An 18,936-nucleotide genomic window follows, 5' to 3' on the forward strand; every position below is an offset into this window, starting at 1 on the left:
CCCAATGTTTATAATATCAAATGAGATTTTAAATTATTATATTATCATGATATTATCATGTATGAATATCTCTTAATATGATATATATACATTAAATGTCTTTACAACGATAATGGTTACATATATGTCTCGTTTAAAAATCATTCAGTTAGTAGTCTTGTTTTTACATATGTAGTTCATTGTTAATATACTTTTACTTATCATAGTATCATGTTAACTATATATATATATATCCATATATATGTCATCATATAGTTTTTACAAGTTTTAATGTTCGTGAATCACCGGTCAACTTGGGTGGTCAATTGTCTATATGAAACATATTTCAATTAATCAAGTCTTAACAAGTTTGATTGCTTAACATGTTGGAAAAATTTAATCATGTAAATATCAATCTCAATTAATATATATAAACATGGAAAAGTTTGGGTCACTACAGTACCTACCCGTTAAATAAATTTCGTCCCGAAATTTTAAGCTGTTGAAGGTGTTGACGAATCTTCTGGAAATAGATGCGGGTATTTCTTCTTCATCTGATCTTCACGCTCCCAAGTGAACTCGGGTCCTCTACGAGCATTCCATCGAACCTTAACAATCGGTATCTTGTTTTGTTTAAGTCTCTTAACCTCACGATCCATTATTTCGACGGGTTCTTCAATGAATTGAAGTTTTTCATTGATTTGGATTTCGTCCAACAGAATAGTGAGATCTTCTTTAGCAAAACATTTCTTCAAATTTGAGACGTGGAAAGTGTTATGTACAGTCGCGAGTTGTTGAGGTAGCTCCAGTTGGTAAGCTACTGGTCCGACACGATCTATAATCTTGAATGGTCCAATGTACCATGGATTTAGTTTCCCCCGTTTACCAAATCGAACAACGCCTTTCCAAGGTGAAACCTTAAGCATGACCATTTCTCCAATTTCAAACTCTATATCTTTTCTTTTACTGTCCGCGTAGCTCTTTTGTCGACTCTGGGCGGTTTTCAATCTTTGTTGAATTTGGATGATTTTCTCGGTAGTTTCTTGTATTATCTCCGGACCCGTAATCTGTCTATCCCCCACTTCACTCCAACAAATTGGAGACCTGCACTTTCTACCATAAAGTGCTTCAAACGGCGCCATCTCAATGCTTGAATGGTAGCTGTTGTTGTAGGAAAATTCAGCTAACGGTAGATGTCGATCCCAACTGTTTCAGAAATCAATAACACAGGCTCGTAGCATGTCTTCAAGCGTTTGTATCGTCCTTTCGCTCTGCCCATCAGTTTGTGGATGATAGGAAGTACTCATGTCTAGACGAGTTCCTAATGCTTGCTGTAATGTCTGCCAGAATCTTGAAATAAATCTGCCATCCCTATCAGAGATAATAGAGATTGGTATTCCATGTCTGGAGATGACTTCCTTCAAATACAGACGTGCTAACTTCTCCATCTTGTCATCTTCTCTTATTGGCAGGAAATGTGCTGATTTGGTGAGACGATCAACTATTACCCAAATAGTATCAAAACCACTTGCAGTCCTTGGCAATTTAGTGATGAAATCCATGGTAATGTTTTCCCATTTCCATTCCGGGATTTCGGGTTGTTGAAGTAGACCTGATGGTTTCTGATGCTCAGCTTTGACCTTAGAACACGTCAAACATTCTCCTACATATTAGCAACATCGGCTTTCATACCCGGCCACCAAAAATGTTTCTTGAGATCCTTGTACATCTTCCCCGTTCCAGGATGTATTGAGTATCTGGTTTTATGAGCTTCTCTAAGTACCATTTCTCTCATATCTCTAAATTTTGGTACCCAAATCCTTTCAGCCCTATACCGGGTTCCGTCTTCCCGAATATTAAGATGCTTCTCCGATTCTTTGGGTATTTCATCCTTTAAATTTCCCTCTTTTAAAACTCCTTTTTGCGCCTCCTTTATTTGAGTAGTAAGGTTATTATGAATCATTATATTCATAGATTTTACTCGAATGGGTTCTCTGTCCTTCCTGCTCAAGGCATCGGCTACCACATTTGCCTTCCCAGGGTGGTAACGAATCTCAAAGTCGTAATCATTCAATAATTCAATCCACCTACGCTGCCTCATATTCAGTTGTTTCTGATTAAATATGTGTTGAAGACTTTTGTGATCGGTATATATAATACTTTTGACCCATATAAGTAGTGCCTCCAAGTCTTTAATGCAAAAACAACCGCGCCTAATTCCAAATCATGCGTCGTATAATTTTTTTCGTGAATCTTCAATTGTCTAGACGCATAAGCAATCACCTTCGTTCGTTGCATTAATACACAACCGAGACCTTGCTTTTATGCATCACAATAAATCACAAAATCATCATTCCCTTCAGGCAATGACAATATAGGTGCCGTAGTTAGCTTTTTCTTCAATAACTGAAACGCTTTCTCTTGTTCATCATTCCATTCAAATTTTTTCCCTTTATGCGTTAATGCAGTCAAGGGTTTTGCTATTCTGGAAAAGTCTTGGATGAACCTTCTGTAGTAACCAGCTAGTCCTAAAAACTGGCGTATGTGTTTCGGAGTTTTTGGGGTTTTCCACTTTTCAACAGTTTCTATCTTTGCCGGATCCACCTTAATACCTTCTTTGTTCACTATGTAACCGAGGAATTGAACTTCTTCCAACCAAAATGAACACTTTGAAAACTTAGCGTACAATTCTTCCTTCCTCAATACTTCTAACACCTTTCTCAAATGTTCACCGTGTTCTTGGTCATTCTTTGAGTAAATAAGTATGTCATCAATGAAAACAATGACAAACTTGTCAAGGTATGGTCCACACACTCGGTTCATAAGGTCCATGAACACAGCTGGTGCATTAGTTAAACCAAACGGCATGACCATAAACTCGTAATGACCGTAACGTGTTCTGAAAGCAGTCTTTGGAATATCATCTTCTTTCACCCGCATTTGATGATACCCAGAACGTAATTCAATCTTTGAATAAACAGACGAGCCTTGTAGTTGATCAAATAAGTCGTCGATTCTCGGTAGTGGGTAGCGGTTCTTGATGGTAAGTTTGTTCAACTCTCGGTAGTCAATACACAACCTGAATGTACCATCTTTCTTCTTGACAAACAAAACAGGAGCTCCCCACGGTGATGTGCTTGGTCGGTAAGGAGCACGAGCTATTGGTGCAGCTCCTGGTACAAGATCTATTTGAAATTCAACGGATCGATGTGGGGGTAATCCCGGTAATTCTTTCGAAAATACATCGGGAAATTCTTTTGCAATGGGAACATCATTGATGCTCTTTTCTTCAGTTTGTACTTTCTCGACGTGTGCTAGAACAGCATAGCAACCTTTTCTTATTAGTTTTTGTGCCTTCAAATTACTAATAAGATGTAGCTTCGTGTTGCCCTTTTCTCCGTACACCATTAAGGGTTTTCCTTTTTCTCGTATAATGCGAATTGCATTTTTGTAACAAACGATCTCTGCTTTCACTTCTTTCAACCAGTCCATACCGATTATCACATCAAAACTTCCTAACTCTACTGGTATCAAATCAATCTTAAATGTTTCGCTAACCACTTTAATTTCTCGATTCTGACATATTTTTCTGCTGAAATTAATTTACCATTTGCTAATTCGAGTAAAAATTTACTATCCAAAGGCGTCAATGGACAACTTAATTTAGCACAAAAATCTCTACTCATATAGCTTCTATCCGCACCCGAATCAAATAAAACGTAAGCAGATTTATTGTCAATAAGAAACGTACCCGTAACAAGCTCCGGGTCTTTCTGTGCCTCTGCCGCATTAATATTGAAAACACTTCCGCGGCCTTGTCCATTCGTGTTCTCCTGGTTCGGGCAATTTCTAATAATGTGGCCCGGTTTTCCACATTTATAACAAACTACATTGGCATAACTTGCTCCGACACTACTTGCTCCGCCATTACTCGTTCCGACACCATTTTTTCCTTTCGTTCTATTAACCCCTGGTCCGTAGACCTCACACTTCGCCGCGCTATGACCATTTCTTTTACGCTTGTTGCAAAATTTGGTGCAGAACCCCGAGTGATACTTTTCACACCTTTGGCATAGCTGCTTCTGATTGTTGTTGTTGTTGCGGTTATTATTGTTGTTGGGATGATTGTTGTAGTTGTTGTTGTTGTTGTTGTTGTTGTTGGGCCGTTTGTTGTAGTTGCGATTGATGTTGCGATTGTTGGGATAATTGTTGCGATTATTGTTGTAATTGCTGTTGTTGTTGTATTGGTGATTCTTATCACCGTTTTCCTTCCACTTTCTTTTGACTTGCTTCACATTGGCCTCTTCAGCAGTCTGTTCTTTAATTCTTTCTTCAATCTGGTTCACTAGTTTGTGAGTCATTCTACATGCCTGTTGTATGGAGGCGGGCTCGTGTGAACTTATATCTTCTTGGATTCTTTCCGGTAATCCTTTCACAAACGCGTCGATCTTCTCTTCCTCATCTTCGAATGCTCCCGGACACAATAGGCACAATTCTGTGAATCGTCTTTCGTACGTGGTAATATCAAATCCTTGGGTTCGTAACCCTCTAAGTTCTGTCTTGAGCTTATTGACCTCGGTTCTGGGACGGTACTTATCGTTCATCAAGTGCTTGAATGCTAACCACGGTAGTGCGTACGCATCGTCTTGTCCCACTTGCTCTAGATAGGTATTCCACCATGTTAACGCAGAACCTGTGAAGGTATGCGTAGCGTACTTCACTTTGTCCTCTTCAGTACACTTACTTATGGAAAACACCGATTCGACCTTCTCGGTCCACCGTTTCAATCCGATCGGTCCTTCAGTTCCATCAAATTCCAAAGGTTTGCAGGCAGTAAATTCTTTGTAGGTGCATCCTACACGATTTCCTGTACTGCTAGATCCAAGGTTATTGTTGGTATGTAGCGCAGCCTGTACTGCGGCTATGTTTGAAGCTAGAAAAGTACGGAATTCCTCTTCATTCATATTCACGGTGTGTCGAGAAGTCGATGCCATTTCCTTCAAAATAGTCAAATGGAACAAGTTAATCATACAGAATATTAAGAGTAGTTAATAGTATTTCATAGCATAATATGAACTCATTTATAAAAGCTTTTTCTTCATATTAGCGTTTTATAAGTTTAAATTCGGGTAGTACCTACCCGTTAAGTTCATACTTAGTAGCTAATATACAATTCAACTACTACAATTCTATATGAAAAACTGATTATAATAATATTCCGCGTTCAAACTTTTACACAATATTTTACAAACTTACAATACCGCTTATTTTACATATAGCATGAAATATAGCACACAATAAATTTGATACAAGATGGTTGTGAAGATAATTCTAGCTAGTACACAAGTCATTCAGCAAAGGCAATAAAGACACGTAATTCATACGTCCAGAAACAAGTTATGCATTCTGGTTTTACTAGGATTACTTCCCATCATTAGTCTTGTGGAACATAACCATTATGGCCGTTGATAAGACAACGTGTTGTAACGTCGTCAAAGGGATGAGGGTTACGTAATGTCCAACAGTCCCGTAACAATCTAAAAACCTCATTTCTTACCCCAATTACCGACTCCGTCACTTGTGGGAACGTTTTGTTTAATAGTTGTAGCCCGATGTTCTTGTTCTCACTTTGGTGAGAAGCAAACATTACTAATCCGTAAGCATAACATGCTTCTTTATGTTGCATGTTAGCCGCTTTTTCTATATCACGAAGTCCAATATTCGGATATATTGAGTCAAAATAATTTCTTAACCCATTGCGTAAAATAGCATTTGGGTTCCCCACAATATATGCGTCAAAGTAAACACATCGTAACTTATGGGTTTCCCAATGTGATATCCCCCATCTTTCAAACGAAAGTCTCTTATAAACCAAGACATTCTTGGAACGTTCTTCGAATGTCTTGCAAACTGATTTCGCCGTAAATAGTTATGCCGAAGAATTCTGACCGACTCTAGACAAGATTTCATCAATCATGTCTCCGGGTAGGTCTCTTAAAATATTGGGTTGTCTATCCATTTTGTGTTTTTATACTGTAAAATAGACAAGAGTTAGATTCATAAAAAAAATACTTATTAATACAAGCAATTTTTACATATATCATAAAGCATAATCACACTATATTACATATATTACACCACACGAATACAACTATCTTATTCAGACTCGCTTGTTTCTTCTTCTTCGGTTTTGGTTCATTTTACCAAGTTTCTAGGGATATATGATGTTCCCCTAATACGATCCGTTGTTTTCCACATTGGTTTAGAAAAACCTGGTGGTTTAGAGGTTCCCGGGTCATTGTTACAACTTAAGGACTTCGGGGGTTGACGATACATATAAAGTTCATCGGTGTTGGAATTAGATTTCTCTATTTTTATGCCCTTTCCCTTATTATTTTCTTTTTCCTTTTTAAATTCAGTTGGGGTAATTTCTATAACATCATCGGAATTCTCGTCGGAATCCGATTCATCGGAGAATTGGTAATCCTCCCAATATTTTGCTTCCTTGGCGGAAACACCAATGACCATAATTAACCTTGGTCGGTTGGTTGAGAATTTTCTTTTACTTAACCGTTTTATTATTTCCCGCACCGGTTCTATTTCTTCATCCGGTTCCGATTCTTCTTCCGGTTCCGATTCTTCTTCCGGTTCCGACTCTTCTTCCGGTTCCTCTTCGGGAACTTGTGAATCAGTCCACGAATCATTCCAATTTACATTTGACTCTTCATTATTATTAGGTGAGTCAATGGGACTTGTTCTAGAGGTAGACATCTATCACATAATATCAAACGCGTTAAGAGATTATATATCACATAATATTCACATGTTAAAAATATATAGTTTCCAACAAAATTTGTTAAGCAATCATTTTTCAAGTAAACACGGTCGAAGTCCAGACTCACTAATGCATCCTAACAAACTCGATAAGACACACTAATGCAAAATTCTGGTTCTCTAAGACCAACGCTCTGATACCAACTGAAATGTCCCGTTCTTATTGATTAAAAACGTTCCATATTAATTGATTTCGTTGCGAGGTTTTGACCTCTATATGAGACATTTTTCAAAGACTGCATTCATTTTAAAATAAACCATAACCTTTATTTCATCAATAAAGGTTTAAAAAGCTTTACGTAGATTATCAAATAATGATAATCTAAAATATCCTGTTTACACACGACCATTACATAATGGTTTACAATACAAATATGTTACAACAAAATAAGTTTCTTGAATGCAGTTTTTACACAATATCATACAAGCATGGACTCCAAATCTCGTCCTTATTTAAGTATGCGACAGCGAAAGCTCTTAATAATCACCTGAGAATAAACATGCTTAAAACGTCAACAAAAATGTTGGTGAGTTATAGGTTTAACCTATATATATCAAATTATAATAATAGACCACAAGATTTCATATTTCAATACACATCCCATACATAGAGATAAAAATCATTCATATGGTGAACACCTGGTAACCGACATTAACAAGATGCATATATAAGAATATCCCCATCATTCCGGGACACCCTTCGGATATGATATAAATTTCGAAGTACTAAAGCATCCGGTACTTTGGATGGGGTTTGTTAGGCCCAATAGATCTATCTTTAGGATTCGCATCAATTAGGGTGTCTGTTCCCTAATTCTTAGATTACCAGACTTAATAAGAAGGGGCATATTCTATTTCGATAATTCAACCATAGAATGTAGTTTCACGTACTTGTGTCTATTTTGTAAATCATTTATAAAACCTGCATGTATTCTCATCCCAAAAATATTAGATTTTAAAAGTGGGACTATAACTCACTTTCACAGATTTTTACTTCGTCGGGAAGTAAGACTTGGCCACTGGTTGATTCACGAACCTATAACAATATATACATATATATCAAAGTATGTTCAAAATATATTTATAACACTTTTAATATATTTTGATGTTTTAAGTTTATTAAGTCAGCTGTCCTCGTTAGTAACCTACAACTAGTTGTCCACAGTTAGATGTACAGAAATAAATCGATAAATATTATCTTGAATCAATCCACGACCCAGTGTATACGTATCTCAGTATTGATCACAACTCAAACTATATATATTTTGGAATCAACCTCAACCCTGTATAGCTAACTCCAACATTCACATATAGAGTGTCTATGGTTGTTCCGAAATATATATAGATGTGTCGACATGATAGGTTGAAACATTGTATACGTGTCTATGGTATCTCAAGATTACATAATATACAATACAAGTTGATTAAGTTATGGTTGGAATAGATTTGTTACCAATTTTCACGTAGCTAAAATGAGAAAAATTATCCAATCTTGTTTTACCCATAACTTCTTCATTTTAAATCCGTTTTGAGTGAATCAAATTGCTATGGTTTCATATTGAACTCTATTTTATGAATCTAAACAGAAAAAGTATAGGTTTATAGTTGGAAAAATAAGTTACAAGTCGTTTTTGTAAAGGTAGTTATTTCAGTCGAAAGAACGACGTCTAGATGACCATTTTAGAAAACATACTTCCACTTTGAGTTAACCATAATTTTTGGATATAGTTTCATGTTCATAATAACAATCATTTTCACAGAATAACAACTTTTAAATCAAAGTTTATCATAGTTTTTAATTAACTAACCCAAAACAGCCCGCGGTGTTACTACGACGGCGTAAATCCGGTTTTACGGTGTTTTTCGTGTTTCCAGGTTTTAAATCTTTAAGTTAGCATTATCATATAGATATAGAACATGTGTTTAGTTGATTTTAAAAGTCAAGTTAGAAAGATTAACTTTTGTTTGCGAACAAGTTTAGAATTAACTAAACTATGTTCTAGTGATTACAAGTTTAAATCTTCGAATAAGATAGTTTTATATGTATGAATCGAATGATGTTATGAACATCATTACTACCTTAAGTTCCTTGGATAAACCTACTGGAAAAGAGAAAAATGGATCTAGCTTCAACGGATCCTTGGATGGCTCGAAGTTCTTGAAGCGGAATCATGACACGAAAACAAGTTCAAGTAAGATTATCACTTGAAATGAGATTGTTATAGTTATAGAAATTGAACCAAAGTTTGAATATGATTATTACCTTGTATTAGAATGATAACCTACTGTAAGAAACAAAGATTTCTTGAGGTTGGATGATCACCTTACAAGATTGGAAGTGAGCTAGCAAACTTGAAAGTATTCTTGATTTTATGTAACTAGAACTTGTAGAATATATGAAGAACACTTAGAACTTGAAGATAGAACTTGAGAGAGATCAATTAGATGAAGAAAATTGAAGAATGGAAGTGTTTGTAGGTGTTTTTGGTCATTGGTGTATGGATTAGATATAAAGGATATGTAATTTTGTTTTCATGTAAATAAGTCATGAATGATTACTCATATTTTTGTAATTTTATTTGATATTTCATGCTAGTTGCCAAATGATGGTTCCCACATGTGTTAGGTGACTCACATGGGCTGCTAAGAGCTGATCATTGGAGTGTATATACCAATAGCACATACATCTAAAAGCTGTGTATTGTACGAGTACGAATACGGGTGCATACGAGTAGAATTGTTGATGAAACTGAACGAGGATGTAATTGTAAGTATTTTTGTTAAGTAGAAGTATTTTGATAAGTGTATTGAAGTCTTTCAAAAGTGTATAAATACATATTAAAACACTACATGTATATACATTTTAACTGAGTCGTTAAGTCATCGTTAGTCGTTACATGTAAGTGTTGTTTTGAAACCTTTAGGTTAACGATCTTGTTAAATGTTGTTAACCCAATGTTTATAATATCAAATGAGATTTTAAATTATTATATTATCATGATATTATTATGTATGAATATCTCTTAATATGATATATATACATTAAATGTCTTTACAACGATAATCGTTACATATATGTCTCGTTTAAAAATCATTCAGTTAGTAGTCTTGTTTTTACATATGTAGTTCATTGTTAATATACTTAATGATATGTTTACTTATCATAGTATCATGTTAACTATATATATATCCATATATATGTCATCATATAGTTTTTACAAGTTTTAACGTTCGTGAATCATCGGTCAACTTGGGTGGTCAATTGTCTATATGAAACATATTTCAATTAATCAAGTCTTAACAAGTTTGATTGCTTAATATGTTGGAAACATTTAATCATGTAAATATCAATCTCAATTAATATATATAAACATGGAAAAGTTCGGGTCACTACAGATTGTCTTAGTATTGAACAAACAATGGAACAAAGAGAGAATGTTTCATACATGAACCAAAGGCCTGGAAATAATTATCAGAATAATTATCAACCGCCAAGACCAAACTATAATCAAAACCAGAATTATAACCGAAATGTTCCATACAACAACCAAAAGGTCCTAGCAATCAACAAGTATCTAATAATACTTACAATCAACAAAGACCTATTTTTCCAATTAAACCACCACAAACTGATGATAAAAAGCCAAATTTAGAAGATATGATGTCGAAGCTAGTTGAATCTCAAACGCAGTTTTTCACATCTCAGAAACAAACCAATGAAAAAAATGCTCAAGCATTTATAAATCAACGAGCTTCTATTCAAAATCTGGAACAAGAAGTGAGTAACCTAGCAAGGTTGATAGGTGAAAGAAAATCGGGGAGTCTACCTAGCGATACAAATGCTAACCCTCGGAATGAAACAGCTAAAGCCATTACCACGAGAAGTGGTATTACACTTAAACCACCTGAAATTCGTGTAATTTCTGACGACTCTATTCCTACTCCACAAGAACCACAATCTGAGCAAGAGAAGGAAAAAGAACCGGTAGTTGAAAAGGTTAATGAAGATAACACAGTTAAGGCTAAACCTTATGTTAAACCATACCAACCACCACTTCCTTACCCAAGTAAAATGAGAAAAGAAAGACTTGAAGCCGAGCAATCCAAATTCTTGGATATGTTTAAACAAATAAATGTAAATCTTTCTTTCATTGATGTGATTTCAGGAATGCCTAGGTATGCCAAATTCTTGAAAGATCTAATCACAAATAGAAAGAAAATGTAAGAACTCTCGGCTGTTACTATGAATGCTAATTGTTCTGCAGTGTTGTTGAATAAGATACCAGAAAAATTATCAGATCCAGGAAGTTTCACAATTCCATGTTTTCTGGGTAGTCTTAGTTCAATAGAAGCATTGGCAGATTTAGGTGCTAGTATAAATTTAATGCCATATTCACTATACGCTAAACTAGACCTCGGAGAATTGAAACCAACACGAATAAGCATACAACTAGCCGATCGATCAGTAAAATATCCTAGAGGGATAATGGAGAACATGCTAGTTAAAGTTGGTACTTTAGTATTTCCAGTAGATTTTGTTATTCTGGACATGAAGAAGATTCTCGAGTTCCTCTCATATTAGGAAGACTATTTTTAAACACGGCTAAAGCAATAATAGACGTGTTCGGTAAGAAACTGACCCTAAGTATAGAGGACGAGAGTGTTACCTTTTCTATTGATAGAGCCATGCAACAACCGCAATCTGCAGATGAAACATGTTATTATATTCAAACTATAGATTCACATGCAGAATTGTTAGAAGAATTTCCAGAATTACAAGGAACAGGAGAATGTTCTTTAGGAGAAGGAACTGAACCAATTGATAAAGCTGAAATGTTAGCCGCACTTATGGCTAATGATTACGAACCAACAACAGAAGAACTTCAAATGCTAAAAGAAGAAGACAGATATCGATACAAATCATCGATAGAAGAACTACCGACATTAGAGTTAAAGCCACTTCCAAACCATTTAGAATATGCTTATTTACATGGTGAATCTGAATTACCTGTAATAATATCCTCTTCTCTTACGAAAAATGAAAAATCTCAACTCATTTCTGTGCTAAAAGCTCATAAACCAGCTATTGCATGGAAGATTCATGACATTAAAGGCATAAGTTCTTCGTATTGCACACATAAAATCCTTATGGAAGAAGGTCATAAAACCTATGTGTAACGCCAACGAAGACTAAATCCTAATATGCAAGATGTTGTTAAGAAAGAGATTATTAAACTGCTAGATGCAGGTTTAATTTATCCAATTTCTGATAGTCCATGGGTAAGCCCAGTTCAATGTGTACCTAAGAAGGGTAGCATGACTGTCATCAAAAATGAAAAAAATGAGCTTATTCCTACTAGGACTGTAACAGTATGGCGTGTTTGTATTGATTATAGAAAATTAAATGACGCCACCAGAAAAGATCACTTTTCCTTACCTTTCATTGATCAAATGTGAAAAGATTAGCCGGGAATAGTTACTATTATTTTCTTGACGGTTTTTCCGGATATTTTCAAATTCCAATCGCACCCGAGGACCAAGAGAAAACCACCTTCACATGCCCTTATGGTACTTTTGCTTACAAACGCATGTCATTTGGACTTTGCAACGCCCCTGCAACCTTTTAAAGGTGCATGATGGCGATTTTTCACGACATGATAGAAGAATGCATGGAAGTTTTCATGGATGACTTTTCAGTCTTCGGTGATACTTTTGAAACATGTCTAGTTAATCTTGAACGAATGCTTATTAGATGCGAACAATCAAATCTAGTTCTTAATTGGGAGAAATGCCATTTCATGGTTAAAGAAGGCATCGTTCTTGGTCATAAAATTTTAAAGGAAGGAATTAAAGTGGATAGAGCTAAAGTAGATGTACTTGCTAAACTTCCACATCCCACCAATGTTAGAGGAGTTAAGAGTTTTCTTGGGCATGCCGGTTTTTACCGACGTTTCATAAAATATTTTTCTAAAATTGCCACTCCTATGAATAAACTCCTAGAAAAAGATGCTCTATTTATCTTTTCAGATGAATGCATTATATCTTTTAATATTCTTAAAAGAAACTCACTAATGCACCGATCATGATAACTCCAAATTGGAATCTACCATTTGAACTCATGTGCGATGCAAGTGATTTTGCAATGGGAGCCGTTTTAGGACAAAGGATTGAAAAACGATTTCAACCTATTTATTATGCTAGTAAGATGTTACAAGGAGCACAAAAGAATTACACAATTACTGAAAAAGAACTCCTTGCTATTGTCATTGCTTTTGACAAATTTCGTTCATATCTCGTTTTAGCAAAAACGATGGTCTATACTGACCATTATACTCTTAGATACCTATTTTCAAAACATGATGCCAAACCACGATTAATCCGTTAGATCTTACTCTTACAAGAGTTCGATATTGAAATTCGAGACAAAAAGGGAGCAGAAAATCTCGCCGCTGATCATCTTTCTCGTCTAGAAAATCCCGAATTAGAAGTTCTAAATGAATCGGCCATACAAGATAACTTTCCTGATGAATATCTATTGAAGATCGATTATAATGAAATTCCATGGTTTGCAGACTATGCAAACTACTTAGTATGTGGATTCCTTGAAAAAGGGTTGTCGTACCAAAAACGAAAGAAATTCTTTAGTGATATAAAACACTATTTTTGGGAAGATCCACATTTGTTTAAAAGTTGTCCAGATGGAATAATACGCCGATGCATATTCGGAGATGAAGCTAGTCAAATCTTAAACCATTGTCACACAGGACCAACAGGAGGGCATTATGGGCCTCAACTCACAGCAAGAAAATTTACGACGCTGGATTTTATTAGCCTACAATTTTCAAAGACGCACACCTTTTTTGTAAATCCTGTGATGCTTGTCAAAAGGCTGGAAAAATAAGTCAACGTGATGAAATGCCACAAAATTTCATTCAAGTATGTGAGGTTTTTGACGTTTGGGGTATTGACTTTATGGGTCCATTTCCAAAATCTCATAATAATCTCTACATTCCCGTTTCCATTGATTATGTATCTAAATGGGCGGAAGCATAAGCTCTCCCAACTAACGATGCACGAGTTGTAGTCAACTTCTTAAAACATCTTTTTGCTAGGTTCGGAACACCGAAAGCTTAAATAAGTGACCGAGGTACTCATTTTTGTAATAATCAACTTGAGAAAGTTCTCAAAAGATATGGAGTAACTCATAAAATCTCAACCGCTTATCAGCCACAAACAAGTGGACAAGTTGAAAATACCAACCGAGCTTTAAAACGTATTCTAGAGAAAACCGTATGATCAAATCCGAAGGAATGGTCCATGAAATTGGAGGATGCACTCTGGGCTTTTAGAACAGCCTACAAAACTCCAATTGGTACCACATCTTTTAAACTCGTTTACGGAAAAGCATGTCACCTTCCAGTAGAAATTGAGCACAAAGCATTTTGGGCTTTGAAGACATGTAATCTTGATTTACATGAAGCTGGACATCTAAGATTAAGTCAATTAAATGAATTAGAAGAGTTAAGACATGAAGCATATGAAAATTCGTTAATCCATAAAGAAAGAACGAAGAAATGGCATGATAAAAGAATCATAAGTTCAAAAGAATTTAAAGAAGGAGACAGAGTTCTTCTTTTCAATTCACGATTCAAGCTATTTTCTGGAAAATTAAAATCAAGATGGTCTGGACCATTCATAGTCAAAAGAGTTTTCCCATACGGAACAATAGAGTTAATAAATTCAAATGGGATTGATTTTAAAGTTAATGGTCACAGAGTTAAACATTACATACATGGTCCGATGGAAGTTTACAATGAAGTCAATCATAATTTCAACACCCAAGAAAACCCTCAGAATGAAAACATAAATATGTTATCAACAACATATGAAAAACCAAAATTAGAAAACGGGGAAGCTTTAAATTGGAGCGATGAAGAAGAATTCCTATACAAACCTCCCATTTCAAGAAACGAAGAAAAATGTGAACAAGAAGTTCAAGTAGAAATGAAAGAACCAAGAAAAGATCACTTGGAAAAGGTTAACAAACCAACTCTACTTACTATAGTAGGAGACCCAGGTGAATTTATCATTTCTTGCTTGCTTAATGATGGTGCTATGTATAATGAACTCGTAGATTTAGGAGCAAGTGCAAACGTTATGCCTCTTTCCTTATACAAAAGATTAGGAGTAGGTAAATTAAGACCAACCAGAATAGGTGTTCAATTATTTGATCAAACCATTAAACACCCGGTTGGAATAGCCAATAATTTACTTCTTAAAGTGTGAAGTTTGATCTTTGTTGCAAACTTTATAGTTATTAATATAGAGGAAGACCTTGATATTTCTCTAATTTTAGGTCGCCCATTTTTAGCAACCACCGAAGCGTTCATTGATGTAAGAGAAGGTAGAATGACACTTAGGGATGGTAACAAATCGGTTACCTTTGTGAATCGAAAGTTTAGATCTCCACCAACCAAAACTGTTGAACCAATAAAAACGCCTAAGTGTGGGGAAGATGAAGAAACACCTAATGATAACCCGATAACAAAGAACCCCGTTATTGATACAAAATTAGATGAACCCGTTTTCAACTGTTCAACGAAGAAACATTATAAACGGATTCAAGATGCTAGGATTAAGGGGAACTTTAAGTTATGTAACCGATTAGTATCCAATTTGTCGCCTAAAGAAAAGGCAATGTTAGTAGAATTTGTGAAAGTTACAGAGAAAATCAACAATTTGCTTGAAGCAAAAGTCAGAGATATACAAGTTGTTGATAGTCCAATTGAAAATGAAGTAAATCACAATTTCGACACCACAGCTAACTAAGTGTGGGGAGAATCAAGTCTTTTTAAGGATAATATATATTTCTGTTAGAGTTAGATTTTCTGTTTTCGTGTAGTTCTCGAAAATGGAATCCGAATGGTCTTTCCCTAGCAGACCCTAAAGAACTAGTCTTCTCCCTTCATTCTGAATTTTTATTTCTTTTAGGTTTTACGAGATGAAGAATTCCTTTGATCTGAACCATGGTCTACTACTACACGCTTTGATTACTCAACTTAATAATAACACTTTCCTGAGTGAACTGGTATCATTCATAAGAGGCAAAATGGACGAAGTGAGAAAAGAACTCAGGAACAATCATCATAAGATACATTTTGGTAATGGAAAATCAAAATCCGCAACAAAAAGAAGAGCAAGACACCTTGAAAGATGTCATAAATGCAGAAAATGGTCACACGAAGGTAAATGTTTGAACAATCAAACATATTCAAATACCGAATTTGTTACTCTATGCAGAGAAGGACCGTTCATATGTTTAGAAAAAAAGTTATTGAAGAATTGAGGTTACGCTTACGTAGCTATGAAAAACCAAATCACACGACTCTCCTATGAGTCAGCTAAAGCAGGTCTCTGAGAATTCTTTCTCACAGATAGGTATGTACAGTTTTTATTTTATTTTATTGCTTTTAATCTTTTGATAATAAACGCTGAATCGTTCGCTATAAAGTATTAAATTGGTATTCAATAAAATTAGGTATGCGAAACTGAAATTACTGATATCATACAAAAATTTATTACATCACTGCGAAATTTACCGTTTATTCTTAAGGTATAAATATCTTTAATCAATCAATCCAAAATATTTCAAAAATTCGTCAGGAGTAAAACTAGGTAAAATAGCCGAAATTACTTTACCCAAAAGAGAGGCGTATATTTTTGATAATATTTGATTGATTAAAGTGGGATAAAAGACCAAAAAGATTTTTAATTTTAATTTTTACCTTGTTTTTAAATTAATATTAAATTATTATTGTAAATCTTTTTATATCAATATATTTAAGTTTTTAAATATTTTAACAATTAATATTTTCAATATAAATTTTTAAAATTAATGTATAAAAATATTAATAATATTAATATGAATTTTTAATTTTATGCATTTTAAATTTAAGTTTGGTGTGAATTTAAAAATAAAAATTTACTTTATTTTATTAAGTTAAAAATTTGATATTTAAAATTCGTCGTGAGTTGAAGACTAGATCGTTGAACCGAAATTGCTTAATCCAAGGGAGGGTCGAGAAATTTTGTTATCATTATTTTTAATCTTATTGAATTAAAGTATGCCAAAAACATTAAAAAAAACTCAAAAATCTTTGCTTTTAAAACAACGCTTAAAAATGACAAATTTTAAAAATTTTGTCGAGAGACGAACTAGGACAATGATCCGAAACGCCCTCATTCTAAAAGAAAACAAATTTTTAAAATTAATTATTTGATTTATAAGTAAATGGTTTTATAAAAAAAAATAAAAATAAATAAAAAAAACCCTGGACTCCATGCGATCGCATGGGACAGAAAATCTAGGCAGGAACATAATCCCAGCGAGCTGCTCTGTATCCACACAAATCACACACACATAAACACGAACACACACAAACACTCTCAAAAATTTCCAATTTTTCACCAAATTCAACCAAATTTATTGCTATAATCCGCTCTAATCATGCGTTTGTTCAGAAGTTTTTCAAAGAAGGTAACAATTACACCCCTAAAACTCTTTAAAATTGAATTTTAGTGTTCTTGAGCTAAATTTTTCCTAATTTAATTTTGTTAATTTCTAGTGTAATTAGAGTTAAATTGTTAGTATATTATGCATGTATAACCTAGATTGATGCTATTTAACATGATTTGAAGCCAAAAAACTTCAAAATTTTTAGAAATATAGGGTTTGTGTTCTTGAGCAATTTGGGGCTTTTTGATATAAACAGGTTATGGCCGATTTTTGTCATGAATTATTGCTAAATTAAGTAGTGTAACATGTTTAGGTAGCTAAATGATCCAAACTTTGATCCTAAACATGATTTTTGAGAATTAAAGTGGACTTTTTAAGTCTAAAATTCATGAACTTGATTAATTTGATATAAATGTCATTTGAGACTTGTTTAATTGCTAGTAATGATTATTTTAACATGTTATTTGAGATAAAAACTTATGAACTTTGTATATATTTTTATATATGCTTATTTGAAAATTTGTAGAATTGATAAAAATATGAAAATGAGTATAAGTTTAATATGGATTAAACGTGTTATTGTAATTGTTTTAATTTGTTATTTTGCTAACACTAATGCATATTTGGATGCACAAATTTTGTGTTTAATGTGTTTTGCAGAGAAATACAGATACGAACGGTGCATCATCTTCTACGCAACATGATCCGGAACCACAGCCAGAGATGCCATATCACGAACCGGAACACCAACCTGAACAACAACAACATTATGATTAACACGTACCATACTATGAACCAGAACCACAATTTTTTTATTGCTTACGTAGTATTTCCCGTTCACTATATAATAGAATACCCAACAATTCATGAAGAATAGTTGCATCCCAATTTAAGAATTGATAGAACTTGGAGAGATTACCCGACGTACCAAAGTAACAAATTTAAGCTTTGGACCAAAAATGTAGAAGTTCCAAGGGTAATAGATTGGGAGCCTTTGGAAAGGGTCCACCTAGCTAACCCAGTTAGACAGCATCTAATCCAAAGGTATGGCAGTTGTTCTTTTACTGATTGGGAACGTTTATTTACCACTCGTAGGCATGTATATAAAGAGTGGTGTGTTGAGCTAATGAGTACTATAGCTTTTAATAAGGATGTAGATAGGTTAGACGATAAGAGTTTTCTTAGATTTTTACTTGGCCGTAGGATGTACAGGATGTCCATGCTGGACATGGCCAGGGCTTTACAAATTTACACTCCCGCAGAATTACTATCACCTGATTGTAAAAATTTGATTTATCATGGTGAGCGGGTAGATAGAAATTTTGACGCTAACGCCATCTGGAGGCGTATGTCATATTTTAATGTGTTTACGCGGGGAGGAAGACACTCCTATTTAGATATTAATAAAGCCGAGCTTCGTATAATACATAGATTCTTAGCAAACTCGATTACGCAAAGAGGTAACAACAAGGAGAAAATGACCTTACACGATTTATTTTACCTTAAGTGCATTCGAAACACTAGAAGCTTTGTTAATATCCCCTACTGTGTTGGTTTTTATCTGTCCAAAATGGTGGAAGGTATACAGAAAGGGGGAATAATAGGAG

Source organism: Rutidosis leptorrhynchoides, chromosome 11 (genome assembly GCF_046630445.1).
Source record: "Rutidosis leptorrhynchoides isolate AG116_Rl617_1_P2 chromosome 11, CSIRO_AGI_Rlap_v1, whole genome shotgun sequence".
NCBI classification, from domain to species: Eukaryota; Viridiplantae; Streptophyta; class Magnoliopsida; order Asterales; family Asteraceae; genus Rutidosis; species Rutidosis leptorrhynchoides.